This window comes from Phalangium opilio, unplaced genomic scaffold (assembly GCF_054372755.1).
Source record: "Phalangium opilio isolate 3A_F unplaced genomic scaffold, DU_Popi_V2 ptg000082l_1, whole genome shotgun sequence".
Classification (NCBI taxonomy): Eukaryota; Metazoa; Arthropoda; class Arachnida; order Opiliones; family Phalangiidae; genus Phalangium; species Phalangium opilio.
Window position 1 is genome coordinate 12,781,793 of NW_028324189.1, and position 18,726 is coordinate 12,800,518.

The 18,726-nt window shown below is 38.0% G+C and overlaps 1 protein-coding gene across 5 annotated transcripts in view; it reads right to left on the minus strand.

Annotated features, from left to right (window-relative positions):
- Window positions 1-18,726, minus strand: part of Mcr (macroglobulin complement-related) — a 220,592-nt gene that overhangs the window by 68,158 nt on the left and 133,708 nt on the right. For 3 of the 5 annotated variants that reach the window (XM_089848834.1, XM_089848833.1, XM_089848835.1), the window contains one exon: window positions 9,733-9,800. The exons of the other annotated variants lie outside the window; for them this stretch is intronic. The gene's annotated coding sequence lies outside the window, so the exon portion shown is untranslated. The remainder of the gene's footprint in view (window positions 1-9,732; window positions 9,801-18,726) is intronic. 5 annotated transcript variants of the gene reach the window in all.

Here is an 18,726-nt window from a genome sequence, read left to right on the forward strand (position 1 = left end):
TCAAGACCCAATGAGATGCTGGTTGTAATTTAGAGGCGAGGATTAACTCCGGACAGACTACGTTTGGACTGGAGATAAAGCTGGAAATCTGGCGAATTTAATTATACCTTCTCCCTAGCAAACTAGATATCACTTCTTGGCTAGATATAGGTTCAATAACGGTCTTATATTGAATACTATTGAAGTGTGGTACGTCTTACTTCACATCTGTGACTATTTCCTTAATGTTTTTGTGGCCAATCAATGTATGGGACCCCATATTTCTGTAACTAATTTCTGAAGACTCCATGCATGTTCTTTGACGCACTTTCCACCCAGAAGTTTGACCCAAACACCCTTTAATTTACGACAGACTTATCAAAAACACCCTGTATAAATCCATCCCATCTTTATTGAGAAGTTATTTAATATCGCATCTTAACCCGAGCTCACTCTGGCTCAGTTAAAATTGAGAAACAAAAATAATTTAGCGAAAAAACTGAAATTGTCATCTATATTCAAATTCCGCTATACCATTTTAACCTACACCATTGAAAAATTTGCATATTAAGAGAAAAGTCTAAATCTCTTCTTTACCCGACTTTTTGTCATGCACAGACTCGGGAGTCGGGAAAATAGTTCGGGGTAATAATATTTGTTATTTATTTTGAAAGAATATATACACTGGCTAAAAATAATGGCAAATGAAAAAGGGTTCAGACCATGGTTTTGGTAGGATGAAGAGTAAAACTGGGGAAAAATCTAGCTGAGGAATCAAGTTTTCGGAAGGAAAATAAGTATCTACCCTTTTACCCCCATCGCCGCGCGTACTACACATTTTCCATCATCATAGAATGCGAGCCGACGTACTAAAACAAACTACAACGCCGACTTAAGTTGTTTCGAATCGCTAGAGCGAAAAGACGTATCGTTTTCCTTGCACCGTGAGGCCCCTATTGCATTTTTAAGTCTTCAACGCCCGATTTCTTCTAATACGTGAAACTAACACTTTTATACTATCTGTACCAGTAGATACGTAGTTGTCGTGATTGTATATCCAAAATTTTGGAATTTTATAAATACCCCTACAGTCTGTAGAATCTACCCTTTAGAGTAATCTACTAAATTTAGCTCATCATACTGTGCATTCAAGTGAGGAAGTTGTGTTATTTGATTTTGAAACAATTGTATATAGTATGTTTCTTATACGTCTGCTATAAATTAAGTGAGATGCTCTTTGGAAAATCAATTTTGAGTCGAAAATGTATAACTTCTATCTCCATTTTGTTTGCCCTAAGGTACACTGTTCTCGAGTTATGATTTGAGTAGTGTTTTAGGGATGACCCCTTAATTAATTAAATTAGAAATAATTGTCTAAATCAGTTTCTTAATTAAATTTAAGGGGTCATCCGTAAAATACTATATTCAATCTTAACTCGAAAACCGTGTCCCTTAGGGCAAAATGGAGATAGAAGTTACATTTTCGTTTCAAAATTGACCAAAGAACACCACCTGATTAGTTTCAAATAGGGTGAAATGTCTTCTTGGCTCGCCCAACTTGTTTTCTTTATATTTATAGCCGGAATGATGTTGGAGGCTGAAAAAAAGCTCGTGCCGCCAAGGAGCTATTTATACCAAATGAGGGGCTTTTCCGTTATGAAGGCTCACTAGCACGGGCGGGGGCATGGTAGCTACCATACAGGCTGGAAGAGGCTGAAGGTTTCTCGCATCCTCCCGGGGGGACAAAGTCTCTGGAATATCCCTCCATCGTCATCTCTCCCCTTTTGCTCATCATTCTCATTTCCGACTATTCTCCAGGGGACGCCAGACGATCCGAGCCAGATATCCACAAGAGCACCCGGAAAGGTCACGTGTCATTAGATACCAGAGTCAAATATCAAGAGGACAGTGTCAAAATTTTTGCACCAAGATGTCGCTCCTACATTTTAACCCTTTCCATATTCCACAATCGAAGAATTTAAGAAATCTTACGACGTAATTAAGATCAATTTTAATTTTCATCAAAATATCAAAGTAGGGTCAAAGGTTATTATAATTAACTTAATGATTCAAAATCCTTCCAAAATTTTGCGAGAGAACAGCTTTAAAACAAATTTAGCCTGTTACCAATTAGGTTATATACTAATTAACTGCGTTATACACCGGCTCCGTAGGTAATGTAACTTCGAAAACCCGCCCATTAGGTATTTGACCACAATTAAGGGTCATCAGAAAATGGACGGAGTAAACAGCTTTTCAAAATTTTAATTAGCCCTGGGCTAAACAAAGTATTAAATATACATTTACCTCCGCACCCAGCTCTTGTAACTTTTAATTAAAAATTATTTTAAGTATTGAAAATTATCGATTATATTCAATAATTTTCAAGACAGACAACAGCTGGGGTTTCAATGGAGTATACCTAAAACCCTTTTTCAAAAAATTCCCTGGGATTTCAATTTAAAAGATGCGGTGGTATTCGGTTCGATTGGGGTCATTTCACTTCATCCGTTATTTTAAGCTTGAGAAATTGGCATTGAGACAACGGTAAATAAAATTGTATATTCCCCAATATTACGTACGGTTTGTTTATAGGAGGCGTTTATTTTACGGAACTATTCAATGGAACAATAAACGCGAATTGAAATTGGCCCTTTGGTGTTTTTCTTTTGGACTGTTAATCACTGATATAAGGCAGTCTTTCATTTAAAGGTCCATTCAGACTATGGACTAAAATCTTACCTTCACATCTGTGAAGTCGCTTTGCTAACTTAATTAGACACGTGGTAACGACTACGTAAAAGATTCGCGGGTTCAGTTTGAAAATTTTCAGTTTCGTCGGGTGTAGTGCATTGAGATGGCGCCACCTCGTTAGCGCCTTTTCTTGGCCATAGCTCACTCGATCGTGCCTTAATCAGGGATAAGGGAGGTGAGATGGATTGGAAATGATGATGGGCGACCTGCGGCACCGTATCTCTCGAAGTGTACCTCGCGCACGCCAAACCTTCGGTAGGCGATTGCTAAGTGCTGCCGCGTAGCCCCATTTTATTTGAATGAGAACCAGCTTCTATTTTTAAGATAGAAGGAGCGTCCTTTACAATTTCGTCCGGTACGACCCTACCTAACGGCTGAGGATGCTGGGAGGACTACGGTGCCGTAGGTGGGGGTACAGAGGCAACGCTGTAGGTATGGGGGTTTCCACTCCATTATTCTCTCCTTCAAGCCCTACGCATGGTCAAGTGAGCTATGCATTAGCAGTAGATACGTGAAAGGTTTTAGGATTCTTGGCAGTACTTTGTCATTTCAGATTCAGTCATTCTAGTATTCAAAAGCAGGGCTGAAATTAAGAAAGATTTCTCATAGGACATGTGTCCAGTGACCCCCCATTTGACTGGAAAATTTACTGGACATTATCCACTGGATTTGCCAAAATGTGTCGCATCTTCATAGTCAAGCTATCAAAACTTTGGAAAACTATTGGTCAAATGTCCAGTGACCCCCTTAGTTTTCAAGAAAATTGTGGAACATTTTAAAATTTTATTGGACAATGTCCAGTGTCCTGTGCTTATTTACGGCCTTGTTCAAAAATCTTGGTTCATTTTAAGTCGTCTGCTCTCACGTCTGCACAGGCGGCTCCGAAACGTAAGATTTTGAAACTCTAGTCTGAACGGGCCTTTAAACATCGTAACATTTATAATGTAGCTCCTTTTTCTTTAAAGGCGAATGAAGTTTTTCAAGGGACACTAAATTATCCAAAAACGAATCTATTATTATTTTTTCCCCCTTCAAATTGCGCTCGATAGTGAGATGTAACTTTTATATTAAAACTTGACTGCAATCTTTTCTAACCAAAAAATTCCATCAAGACCTAAAACCACTCCTATGAATTTAAATAGGAAATTTTTGGGTCGATTTGCTCGTAAATTTTTAAACCGTAAATGCTTCGCCATGTAATAAGTTTTTGGGGTCTTAAGTAAAAATTCTGAAATTGGTTTTTCATGAGTATTTTCGATAGAAATATTTAGAATGAAACTAAATTAAGATTTTTATAAAATATTGAATAGAAATAACAAATTTAACCAAAATAACTTAATTCCTTTTCTAGGTTAATTTATCTAATATTTTTCATCATATAAAATAAATAAAAATAATCTATGAAATGTTATATAATTTTTCAATACTTTGAGCGGCCTGGAAAACGCAGTTTATCTACGCCACCATAACGCCACTCATAGACTACAACGTTTGACTTACGACCACTCTTAAAATTAAAACCATGGCTACGTAAAATTACGGCTTAACATTAAAAAGGGTGTAACTAACTTCGACCTACCAAGTTTTAATTAAATTGAAGAACAAAACGTTGTATGCAAATGAATTTAAAAACAAATAATATACTTTTACTATCCGAACCTAGGTCTATTCAATTCCATAATCGTAATTAGCAAAGAAAATGTTATATTTGACTCGCTCCCAAAAATATATTTAAAAGAAGGCGTTTCTTTGCAAGGTTTTAATAAAACAAAAGGGTATCTTTATCGTGAAAAATTAAACCTCTCCACTAAATTATAATCTACTCAAAAGCGAGCTAGCTTGGGAAAAGTCCATTTCTCATAATTACTAAAAAGGGGTTGAAATAATGGGTAGGAAATAAAAGGTTACAACTATACTCGTTTAAAAGTCATTTTAAAAATAGTACAAAGCTTCTTTTAAATTGGGTTTGAAGACGCACGAATTCTGAGCGGGCTTTTAATAATTATACGGTGTTTATATTTACAATAAACAGGGTGTTTCTGATAAGTCTGACATAAATTAAAGGGTGATATTCTTTGGACGAACGATTTTGAGTCGAAAATTTAACTTCTATCTCCATTTTGTTTGTCCTAAGGGACAGTTTTCGAGTTATGATTGTCCAGAGTATTTTAAGGATGACCCATTAAATTTAATTATGAAACTGAAAGACAATGATTCCAAAGAACGTCTCCCTTAAAGGGTATGGGAATTTACAATTTCATATGCTATTTTAGCACGAAAGTGTTATTATATTACACTTTAGAGTCTCTACTTTCAAAATATCAAGTTTTTAATATAATTGAACCAAAGTTTCTATTTTTAAAATCCATTGGAAAAATCACGAAAACTCAGTTTCGATATATCAACAATGTTGTCTTGTCGAGCTTGTTCGCCTGCTTGATGACATCACTATGACGTTAGGAAAAAAGCTCGGGAATCCTATACGCACGAGGTATACGCGTCTCGAGCTTTGTCCATGCTTCTCCCCTGTCTAAACTCTGGGTCTGATAGCGGCGAGAGTGGCACAATCTCGCGTGTGTGACGTCAGCCAACAGGGAAACGTTTTAGCCTTTCTTAAAAAGTGGATTTCAAATAATTTCATATGAAGCATTTTCAAATGCATATTGCCAAATAACCAGAAATCGGAGAATTAATAGCTTGATATTTTTGAATTGACAGAAATTAATTCTATCTTTTGTTATAAAAATCAGAGGTTTTTCAAACGAAGCTTCTCATACCTTTTTATGCCAGACTTATCACAAACACCCTCTATAATTCTCTCCAACGAATAATTTTTAAGCATTTTTTATGAGATTTGGACAAACAACCGTCGGAAGTTCAAGTTGTACGAAAGTTGTTTCAGTTAAAAATAATAGACATTACTTTATATAATTTGGTATACTCCTTTCTAAATTTAATTTAAACGAAAAACTTTTGAAATTTGACCCTTTGGCTGAAAACCTTATATAGGTAAATCAATTTTACTCTACGACTTAGTTTAATATTCATGGGATAATCGCGTCAACTCTTATCTCATATTATGAGAAGTTGAGAGACCAGAGAACTGGAGAAGACACTCTAATAAATCACATCATAAACAAGCCCAACTAAAGTTCAGCAAAACTCTCTGGCGAAACTGGAAACTTTAGAAATTTTTCTAGGCAACTTAAACTTATAACTTTCATGAACCAAATTCAAGTCTTACAGTGTCGAGTTATAAAGAGTTATATAAGGGTAGAAAAATATACCCCGCGGTACTATAAACCCATCCCAAAGACAGTATACATCGCAAATTGAATTAGACCAAGGCTTAAGAAACAAATTCAAGTTAGGCTTACGCGTACTGAAATCTCGAAGTAGGATCAAGTAAAAGAGAAGGGTTACGAAAAAAAAACTGGGATTTTTAGGTGCCCGGACAAGAGATAGATTCGTCAAACCTTACGTCAAGTTGGGCCCCCGATGTCTCATAGAATATACAGTATACCAGCTGGAGCGAAAGGGTATGTATGGTCGAGTATTCTATTAATATGGATGTATACAAAGTCTAATACCTCACACGCTCGAATGACACGAGACCCTTATAAAAATACGTCGAAAAAATATATTTTTTACATCACGGTAGGGCCCGAAATCATACCAAGGACAGGGTAAACTTCCCAGGCCTTTTCCCTTTCACCCAACAACGATGTAAAGTTAGGCCCGATTTAGGCATAGCGACGTAGAAGGATGAATTGCCTTTCTGAGAGTCAGATATATTTTGCGTATATGCTCGATTCCAAAAATACATCTTTTTATATACAGGGTGTTTCTGATAAGTCTGCCATAAATCAAGGGGCGTGTTCTTTGGGTCAAACTGAGTGGAAAGTGTCAAAGAACATGGGGTGTACAAGAATTTGCAACGAAGATATGGCCCCCCAAACATTGGCCCCTAAAACAAGAAAATATTCGAAAATGTAGACTAAAACAAATTCAGCCTTATCAACTTGTTTAGAAATAATGAGACAATTTCAATAGTTTCCCTCTAACATCGTTATTGAACTTTCACCTGGCAGAAGTGTATTAAATGAGTAGAAGTATGCCTACTCTAGTAAAGTAAATTCAAAGTATCATGGTACCTTTCGGTTGGTATTACTTTTATTCTTAACAAGTTAACATGGACGTTACAGGTATTGTTCAAAATGTCCACCAACGGCGTTAAGACAAACATGAACCCGTCTTTCGAAAGATTCTTGGACATGTTGGAAGATTCCTGGCATGTTCCTGATTGTTTGACAACCTTCAATAATTCGTCTTCGCAAGTCTTCCTCATCACGGACTTCATTCTTGTACACGATGTCTTTGAGATGACCCCAAAGATAGAAATCGCACGGATTTAAATCCGGAGATCTGGCTGGCCACGCAACTGGTCCTCCACGCCCAATCCACCTCAAATTAAACGTAGCATTAAGATGTTCTCTAACTGCACGGCTGAAATGTGGGGGTGCCCCGTCGTGCATGAACCACATGTCACGAAGTAATGCTAACGGTATGTCCTCGAGTAGTTCAGGTAAAGTGTCTCTTAAGAACGTGAGATATGCTTCACCATTTAGTCTGGGTGGAAGAAAATGCGGACCTAGTAAATGATTACCGACAATGCCGCACCATACGTTTAAAGAAAATTGCTGTTGGTGACTTCTAACACTAGTTGCGTGTGGGTTTAATTGGCGCCATTCGTGGTGGTTGTGATAGTTCAGAATTCCATCCCGGGAAAAATGTGCCTCGTCGGTTACTAAAAGGACCCGTGGAAATTGATTGTCCTCTACTCTGGCCAAAAACCACTCGCAAAAGTCGATGCGTCTTGGATAATCTGCCGGGTTAAGAGCTTGCACCTTTTGAATATGATACGGGTGAAACTGATGTCCGCGGAGAATTCGCAAACCACCGTTTAGTTTTTACGTTTGCGTCATGACTGTCAGCATTGTTTTTTATTCACAAACGTAAACAATAAACGGTGGTTTGCTAAAAAGTCTTTGGGGTCATCTCAAAGATTTTTTTGACATCGTGTACAAGAATGAAGTCCGTGAATAAAAAACAATGCTGACAGTCATGACGCAAACGTAAAAACTAAACGGTGGTTTGCTATAAAGTAACGCGATGTTGTTGATAACGTCACAGTATCACTTCGAACGAACGTGTGGTAGTACAGTATGGCGTATACCAATGCAGAATATGCAGACATGCATCTCATGTATGGACTGGCGCAGGGCAATTCAGTGGAAGCACAGCGGCGATACCAGGAACAATTTCCGCAACGACGCATACCAAATCGTCGTACGTTCGAGGCTGTTGACAGGCGCTTGAGGGACATCGGACAAGTACAACCCAACAACGTTCGAGAGCGAGACATTCCAGAAGACATGGAGGAAATCGAGGAAGACGTCCTTGCCATGTTCGATGAGGACCCCTCGACAAGTACCAGACAAGTTGGACGACAATTACATGTTAATCACGTTTTGGTCTGGCGAATTCTCTGCGGACATCAGTTTCACCCGTATCATATTCAAAAGGTGCAAGCTCTTAACCCGGCAGATTATCCAAGACGCATCGACTTTTGCGAGCCGTTTTTGGCCAGAGTAGAGGACAATCAATTTCCACGGGTCCTTTTAGTAACCGACGAGACACATTTTTCCCGGGATGGAATTCTGAACTATCACAACCACCACGAATGGCGCCAATTAAACCCACACGCAACTAGTGTTAGAAGTCACCAACAGCAATTTTCTTTAAACGTATGGTGCGGCATTGTCGGTAATCATTTACTAGGTCCGCATTTTCTTCCACCCAGACTAAATGGTGAAGCATATCTCACGTTCTTAAGAGACACTTTACCTGAACTACTCGAGGACATACCGTTAGCATTACTTCGTGACATGTGGTTCATGCACGACGGGGCACCCCCACATTTCAGCCGTGCAGTTAGAGAACATCTTAATGCTACGTTTAATTTGAGGTGGATTGGGCGTGGAGGACCAGTTGCGTGGCCAGCCAGATCTCCGGATTTAAATCCGTGCGATTTCTATCTTTGGGGTCATCTCAAAGACATCGTGTACAAGAATGAAGTCCGTGATGAGGAAGACTTGCGAAGACGAATTATTGAAGGTTGTCAAACAATCAGGAACATGCCAGGAATCTTCCAACATGTCCAAGAATCTTTCGAAAGACGGGTTCATGTTTGTCTTAACGCCGTTGGTGGACATTTTGAACAATACCTGTAACGTCCATGTTAACTTGTTAAGAATAAAAGTAATACCAACCGAAAGGTACCATGATACTTTGAATTTACTTTACTAGAGTAGGCATACTTCTACTCATTCAATACACTTCTGCCAGGTGAAAGTTCAATAACGATGTTAGAGGGAAACTATTGAAATTGTCTCATTATTTCTAAACAAGTTGATAAGGCTGAATTTGTTTTAGTCTACATTTTCGAATATTTTCTTGTTTTAGGGGCCAATGTTTGGGGGGCCATATCTTCGTTGCAAATTCTTGTACACCCCATGTTCTTTGACACTTTCCACTCAGTTTGACCCAAAGAACACGCCCCTTGATTTATGGCAGACTTATCAGAAACACCCTGTATATATTTGTGGATTGACCTAGGTATGTATCATAAGTTCATAAGATGTGTTCCTACCATAAGTTTGTCACTGGTTACAAACTGGAGATTGTCACGAAATGATAATGTAGGTCATAGATTCGAGGTAAAGTGCGCTGTCAAAGGCTTATTACAGACTAAATAGGACCTAGATGGAAGTCCTGCAAAATTAACCACCGAATGTAGGACTTCAATTCTCGCTTGTCGTTCTCGAACTAGCTTTCAGTGAGCATTACGAAGTATAGGTAGTCTCATCGAACATATCCTATAAACTTATGATGTATGTATGTATCTACGGTTATAAGATTGAGAAACGTCATGTTTACCTTGTGGTGTAGAAAGCGGATCTGAGTCACTTGTCAAGTTGTTTATTTATCCTTGGTTCCACATTAATCTGTCAAAAGAAAAATAAGAAAATAATGTCAAGGATTATTCAAATTTAATGAGCGCGTGTACGATTAGATTTATCTTAACCACTCTTTGTAAATCGAAGAAATATAATACCGAAACAGGAACCATTAAAAGAGGAAAATCGAAAATAAGTATACAGAAGAAAGAAGCAACTGAAGGATCTTGGGTTTAAACTCGCGGAAATCATTACTTGGAATCATTAAATTGAACGTTTTATACGTTAAATCGTGAAACCCATTTTTTTAAAACGTCAAAACCCACTAGGCCTAAAACTATATCTTATTCTCCTTAACAAAGCCCCTCGATTTTGGGTTATACTTCCATTATAAGCCTAAGCGCGGCTCTGAAAGCGATAAAGAATCACTTAAAATCCAGCTAAGCCTAACCTCTTCTTTCTCTTTGACGGGATCTATTTTTCTACTTGAAAATATCCGTCCATGATAGGCCTAAAGACTAAATCCAAAACACACTGGGTTATGTTTGGGTTGCTTTGTAGATACGGCGATCGCGGCGGTGCTCTCAAAGTTGGATATGGTTCCATGATCATACCATTGCTAACTCTACAATCCTTTAGATCACGAAATACGCCAGCCAGTAACGCCACGCTAAGGTCAACCTCGTTCTGACCTTTTGCACCTGTTCCTACTCGCTCAAGATATTATTTCACGAGGAGAAAGGGAGAGACGCTCTCGTGAATGCCTAAACCTTCCCAAACCGAACCATGGTTTTAATAAGGGATTTTATATAAAGTATTCACTTCCAAAGTTTGAAGTTTATATCCGTATCGTCACTAACATGATATTAGATTAGAAACTTGTTAAACCTCTACTTGGATCTTGGGTTACAAATAGAATAGATATTTTTGACAAAGATGTCGCGTGAGAATTGGCAATTGGATCCACAACTCGAGGCGAAGGACAAATTTCTATCTCTATCCCAAAGTCCCAATGCTGGCAAACAAACGTCAAAACAGCAGATCTTTTTGAGCTGCCCTTTTTAAAACGTTATTAATGGTTTCCTAGGAATCAAGTTTATGCGTTAAAAGGCGGGATTTATGCAAATTCAGGAATATCTGGAGCGTGGAGAATCTCGCGTATATAAGCGTCGCTTTCGCCGAGAGAGAATTCGGGTTATGTTATATTTATAGCTAGTTTTCGTTTCCGGCTTTATACCTAGCTAGATATTTGCGTGATTCGCGAGTGAAAGCCTTAAGTGTTTCTACACGTGTCTTTTAATTTGGCTGGACGCCTTAAAAGCGAGATTTTTGAAAGGCGAGGCGAGGATTTCAAGCGGCAGCTAGGTCACGCTTGGCTTTCTTTTCAAAACGTTAAATTCATACTTACATACATCGTAAGTTTATAAGGTACGTTCCATAAGTATGACACTTCCTATACTTCGTAATGCTAGTTCGAGAACGACAAGCGAGAATTGAATGGCTACACTAGGTGGTTAATTTTGCAGGACTTCCATCTAGGTCCAATTTAGTCTGTACTAAGCCTTTGACAGCGCCAAAACCGGGCGTCGCTTTACCTCGAATCTATGACCTACGTTGTCACTTCATGACAAGCTCCAGTTTATAACCAGTGACGAACTTATGGTAGTAACATATCGTATGAACTTATGATACATTCATATACATGTACTTTAAAAAAAGAAAAATTACTAAGGGGACTTGTAAGTACATTTCGTGACGAAAATGAACGCTTGAAAGTCAAATTTTTGATAAGTTAATTTAAGATTAAACGAGTATGAAAAAGAGTTAATTTGACTCCTTTAGCAACACTAAGTTAACGAACGCGGAACGCGTCTCGTTATGGCCGTACGGTTGGTTCTTTAACCATCAGAAACGGACCTAGTTAATTTAAAACGAATTCTCATCGTAAGTTACTGAAGTAACGCATTATATTCAAACATGAAGTAATTTTACTACCAATAAAAATATCAATTAAAGTTCTCTAATAGAACTAATAATAATCTCCAAATAGATCATTCCATTGATCACTTGAAGATAAGTCAAAAAACAGGCGGGAAATCTCAAACCGACTCTTACGTTATGTCCCTCGTTGACTCGAACCAAGAGGCAACGCTAGAGGGAGTTAAATTTCACTTACACTGGGAACTCGCAGTGCCTCTAGCGGACGGTGCTTCTTGGCGCGAGGGAAGTAATGCAAAAAGGTGACCCCTCACCCCTGTGGGGTTTACTTCTCTTCTAGAATCAATGGAATTGTCTATGCACCTCGATAAAACCTAACGAGAGTAATTACCAGTCAACTTCTTCAGACACTTAAAACGTATCTTTCTTTAAAGAATAAAAAATACTCAAAACATATAGGCCTAGTTTTCTATTGTATATCTTAAAGATCAGAGAAAACACGAGTCAAATTAGAAAAAAGAACTTCTTAAGCCGTTAAGATTCGAGCCCACGAGAGTTCAAATGATTGTCCCCGAACTTACCACACCATCTTCTCCTTCCAATCCTTCTTAATACAAGAGGAGAAGAAAAAGTCAAGTGACTCGCGCGATAAAAAAGGTTTTTTCTTAGAATAAGGACCTGAAGTGACTGTATAGTAAAGGAGGGGAATTTTCAGGTTATTTTTTCAACGGGTTACTAGTCTAGTACTACTACTTGTGGACTTGGTTGCTGCAGTAGCGAAAGAAACGGATCTGGTCCCTACCTACCCTCTACTATAGTCGTTTGAACTTTCTCTGTTATTTTAGTGAAAATAGAGCGTGAGGAGAATGGGAGATGGACAAAGTAATTCCTAAGACAGAAGAACAGTATACCTAATTATTAGACTCCAAACTTCCAAGGAATGGTCTGATGGTTGCCACAGGGACACCAACAAGTCCAATTAAGAACTTAGTAGTGAATTCCTTCGCAGAAATATACGTATAGTTCTAATTAAGACTCTTTTTTACTACAGAATTTTAACTTCAAACAGTTCAACCGAACTTTAAGAAAGGTTGGTGCATGGTTACTATATGGTGTATGCGACCTCCATTGTGGTTCTACAATACACTTTTAGATTGATTACGAATACATCCAGAGGTTTTGCAAAGATAAAACGCCAAACGCGAGTAATAAACAATTGCATCAAAATAAGATGACTTATAGATCGACATCTGCTTTATACGACCTAACAGTACACACCCAATTTATCCGCATAACGACGGAAACACGTATAAGGGAACAAAATAGATAAACACCTGGCTATAATACACAACATCAATATATAAACGATTCAAAAGCATTTCAAAACTATAGGTACACAGCTCTGGAAAGATATATTACAAAAGGTAAGACCATTATTTCGCTCGTAAAATCGTCTAGCCAGCCAGCTAGTTCCGAGAGAGATTAGACTTCTGGACTTACGCTAGTCGCAACGCTAACCCCCCAAAAACCAACGCCGTCTTTACACAGTTAGTCCAAAAATAGAATTCTAAATTCGCTAACTGCGGTTTGATCTCAAACAGAAACAAATGCGTCTAGACAAGAGCGGCGTACAGAAGATTGGTCCATATTTCAATCTCAAGGTTCGAGGGTGAGGTTTCAGAAATCCTAAAAAATTTGTAGACGTCTGTTAAAAATACGTCAATAGCGACGGATGGTAGTAATTTACTCTTCTCTTCATTTTGATTTTCATTGGAAAAAACTGGAATTGGGCGTCCAAATTGGACTGCACGCAATTTCTAGAGCTATGTCTGACGGTTTAATCACATCGTTTGTATAAAGGAAATCAAATCAGACAGAGGTCAGAAAGATAAATGATTTAAATCTGATATTTTTATCACTTCATTGAAGAAAAACTATAATATCGCCGAAGAAAATGAGATGATCAAGGCATATTCTTGATCTTTACAGTCATGGAGGAAAAACGGGAGAGGAAAAGAAGGTGCTCTTTCTCTACCCATCCGACAGTTCTTCCACGTTGGTCACGTCGTGACTACAATATACCAGACTGCGAGCAGCCCTCTCCATCCTCACTCTATGGGAGGTTGGCATCAAAAACTTGGTAGTCTAGAGCCTGTCCTGTCGTTTCTTCTCCTTTCCATATTCCTTTGTGATGTTATTCAAACGACTGCATGGTTTGTTAATAAATATATAAGAATCTTTGTTAACGAATGCAACTTGGTTTAGTTGCAATTGCTTTCCGTTGCTCCCCTTCAGGCGAATGATTACATAAGCGGACGATTTTACGAAGTATTGATGCGTGATAATTAGAGATTTCTAATTAGATAAACTTTTAAGGGGCTCGTATCGTCGGAAAAGAATTGGTCCAAGTAAGCCACAGAGGGTTCTTGAATTAAGAACTTGTCGCAACAACATCAAACTTCATGACGTTACTTTCACTAAGACAAGGTATCCGTTACAACGGAGGTTAAAAAAAGGGGTATTGAAAAAAATGATCAATACAATCGCGTGAGAAGTAGGCCTCGGTTAAGACCCCAATATTTTTGTCCTTTTTTCACGCACCGCCACGATCTCGGTTTGAAGACAAACAATTTCTTAGTAATCTGTATGCTGTCGGTGAAAGTTTCTCAAATCCCGATCGTTTTTCGTTTCACGTCAGGCCTTGGGGGACAAATTTCCTCCCCGCCTTGTCCTCCTACTCCTCCACTTCTAACCCAACTTCAAGAGTGACAAACACACAACCCTCCCACTACTACACTACTACGATATGTTATAAAGAAGTTGTATTAGAGAGTCTTGAAGTGGAATAACGGCTTTTTTCATCATTGGAAATTTTCTTTTTGCGTTTTGTTGAAAGGCCATAATTTAAAACGTAAAGAAATTGACACTATAATTCCCAAGACAAAACTCCGAGTATTGTATATTTGTTTGTTAAAATATATATTTAGCCAAGTATACGATAAAATGGAATTGATATAAATTGGGTTTGATTCGAAGCAATATTCCTCGAAATTATTAACTGAAATAAATTGATATTTATTTTCACTTTGACCCCATTTTTTAAATTCCATATTTTTCCACGATTTCTCTATCTCACAGTAACCCTAGCTGTCTAAAGTCATTAACTTCACCGGTAATGGCAGAAAACCCTTAAATTCATTCAACACGACAAACGTTTGTACTTCAACAAATTGAACCATTTCAAACCAGTCACCTTCGTTCGTCTGATTTCATTTCATACGCTGGTAAGCGACAAACGGAAAAATCCTGCAGGCAGGGTTCACTTCAAATCTAGTTATATATAAGTATCCATAGTAGAAAAAACACAATCCTAAGAGATCGAAGTGTCACGTGTCACCCAGCATCGCCGGAAACCAAAAGGAATGTCATTAATTTGTTAATACAATATAAGAAGAAAATGGTGTCAGAGCTAGCGAGAATAATCCCGGGGAAAAAAAAAGAATTGACAGAAAAAATCATGAATCGGACGATGCTATCAGCTGCTGGTAACTGGTTCTACCAGTACGAAAACGTACTAAGGCCTAGGATGGGTCCGATCATGGTATTAAAAGAAAAATGGAGCTGGCTTTGGGAGGGTTATCTTTATGATGTCGTTCCTTTTATTTTCCCTTCGATAGTCATCGGATAAGGAAGGTGTCACCTTCCAGAACTAGCTTCCATCATTTTCTCGGTTGAAGGAAGGGTAGTAAGGAACGCTATATCTTAGTAATATTTCTAAATCGACAAGATGACACCTTTACCTCCGTCGTCGCCTATATTCGCCTTCCCTTCTTCATCTTCGTAAAGGCGCAATTTCTGGGACTTTTTTTAGAACAGTGGTATATGGATGGAAGGGTAAAGGTTTCTTCCCTTTCTAACTAAGCCTTTGTCAAAGACAAAGTAGGATGGTGGTGCTCCTTACTTCTCCGCAAAAAAAAGCAGTTTCCATGTACGAGTCTACAATTTCTACTTAGCGATGTTCACATTCGAAAGCGTGAACTAGCCCCAGTAAGATTGAGAAAAATACTTATTTGAATTTTAAAGCCACAGTAGTTTTCGTTAGATAAGTTCCAACACTATACTGTTTTCACGTTTGAAATTTTCTAATTGTAATTCCCCTATTTTTCTGGGTAATCTATTGTTTCCAATATTCTTCATTACTTTCAGGTGTCTTTTTGATCACGTTCGATCATTATGTGGCATTGTTTGATGACCGGAAGTAGCCCTGACTTATCCTTCACCAAATTCTCCGTGCGAACCCATGAGCTAGAAATATCGTATCATTTTTGATCACCGCATCCCCAATAAACTAAGGAATCATCCAAGAAAAGTTGAAATTAGTTTCTAAGATCTTAGTTAGATCTGAACGTAACTTTAAACTCTTTAACTGGATGGTGTAGGAAATGAGGGGGGAAGTTGAAGTCCTACTTGTAGTCTGGGCTCGTCCCTTGGTGTGGTGTGACAGCGATGACTAGGAGGGTTGATAGCTTAAGTCCTGGCCTACCATTCTTGGTAAGCTCGATTTGGTTCGTCTTTCCCTCTCTCTCTCTATCTCTCTCCCTTTCTCTCCCTATACTAGATAGCTTTCTCTAACATCTTTTTCTCTCTTCACACTTCTTTTTTCTTCAGTTCCGTTTTTAAGAAATCTTCGAAGGCGTGTTGAGGATAATGGTGGAATCATAACACTGTAACGCGTAACGTAAGTATGGGACTACCGTATGATCAAAAGTATCGAGATCGCGATGCAACCAACGCCATCTTCGTTTTAAAACGTTCCCCTCCCAACCGGAACAGGCATGGCCAGGCCTATTATGGTTTTATTCCAGCTTGGTTGAGGCTATCATGGTTTCTTTTTACGCTAATTGAGAAATGGACCCAAAAACACGAGACACCCTTTTATAAAACACGTGCACCTCTTCGACCTTTACTTATGGAGAGTATGATATACTTATGATGGAAAGTGAAATAAGGTCATCCGAGATAGAACCAAGAATGCGCTGTACCATCCCAATGGTGAATGAATTTAAAGAGATACTTAAATGTTGGCATACCAATAGAACGTCGTCGCAAATCTATAGTTTCAGATAGGTATTTAAAGCGACTTGTTTGAGAGTTGATTTTCCAGTACCCACTTAAATGCTACCAATGAAACTATAGCGAGTTGATCAGTCAGTACTATCTATATCTATATAAATCAAAGTCCTGACTGACTGACTGACAGACTGATAATCAACGCCCAGCCCAAACCGCTTGCCCTAGAAGGCTGAAAATTTGCAGGAACGTTACTCATAAGTAGTAGGCGCGTACTAAGAAAGATTTTTCCAATCCACCGCCATCTTAAAAAATGGCGCCCAGAAATGTAAAAACTCTTCTCTATGCAACAAAGTCCGCGCGTTTCAACCGATTTCACAGATATTTAGTACACGGGTTTCCTTTAACCTATAGACAGACTGAATAGTCATTGGGTTCGATTTGTTGCCATCTTTTTAAATGGCGGCCAAAAACTAAAAACCCTTCTTTATGGAATAATATCCGCGTGAAAAGTAATAAAAAATGTCCCGACGGGCTGACGGGCAACGCCGAGTGTCTTCGCTCCTAGGGTGCTACAAAAATATTAGTCATCAGTAAAATCTATCCATTCTTTGTATCATTTTGATGGAAGTTCTTATTACACGCGAGCGACGCCGCGGGTAACAGCTAGTTACCGATATAGAAGAACAAGACCTATGGGTCAGCCTCGATATTATGTCTATTTTTTTAAGTGGTATAAAGGTCACTATTGAGCTGAAAAACAATACATAACGAAGACAACAACAACCATCAAAATATTCATACCCCTTTTCAGTATAAATTTCAAGGAAATTTAAAAGATCTTATTTTCTCTTCATTCTGCACGAAAAATACGATACTTTTTTTCTTCCTTCTCATGGTACGTACTCGAGTTAGCTATTCCGGAAACACAACCCATCTTGTAAAGCAAAACTCGGAAGGTACGAAGGATCATAATGTAATAGTACTTTTTATAATCTTTAGGAGGCAAATTTCCTTCTTGAAAAGAACAAGAAAGAGGCTCTCCCGTTCCGTTCACAATATTGAAAACAGATGCTGCTTATCGATCTTGGATAATAAACCCCCTTCAGACCCTACCGTCTTAAATTTTACAAGAGGAAGAAGGCGCAGCGGTAGTTTTTATTTTAGGATAAATATAAAACTAAGCGATTTTAAAAAGCATGCACGCTCGACGCCTTAGTTTGGGATGAAGGGTATTCCGTGTTATACATACGCGTTAAGCCTTTGCGCAAAATGCCAGACAAAAAAAAACGATTCTTCCTTCAAAGGTTACAAATTACGCGATGTAATGAAATATGGAACAATTTTGTTGCACGTATCAAAAGTGCACTTGTTTTTGCATGTGTTTTAATGTCGAATTATTTATGATAATTTTCCCGTTTAAAAGTACGCATCTATAAGAATTATAAAATATTTTTACGTCAAAAGGTGGGCTTCATTTACCATGGGAAAATTCAAAATTTGTTTCATAAAAATTTGTATGGGTATATTTTCCAGTTTACCATTCTTTTAATTCTAGACAATGGGTTGGAATCCACTGTTATAAAACTTAAAGTAAATAGTTGATAATAGAAATTAAATCATACGCCATAAATATTTACGAAACAAATGAAATATAATTAAATATTCAAAACATTGCCCTAAATAAACTTCAAAATAAATTTATTTTGTTTTACTACCTTTACTAACTAATCTGCATATGTTGATAACTTGATAAAACAAGTTTGCCTGTCATAACTTTATAATGGCAAGGGTTAAACGAGAACTTAGTCTTTCAAGCAAATAAAACTCTTATTTTCCGTCCGTCAACTTTAAGCGGTATAAATTTACCGGGACATTTTAACATCTTTATGCATATACTAACCCTAAAGTTTATGGCATAAACTATACTGCAATGTAAATAACGGTAGAAAAATTTCACTAAAAA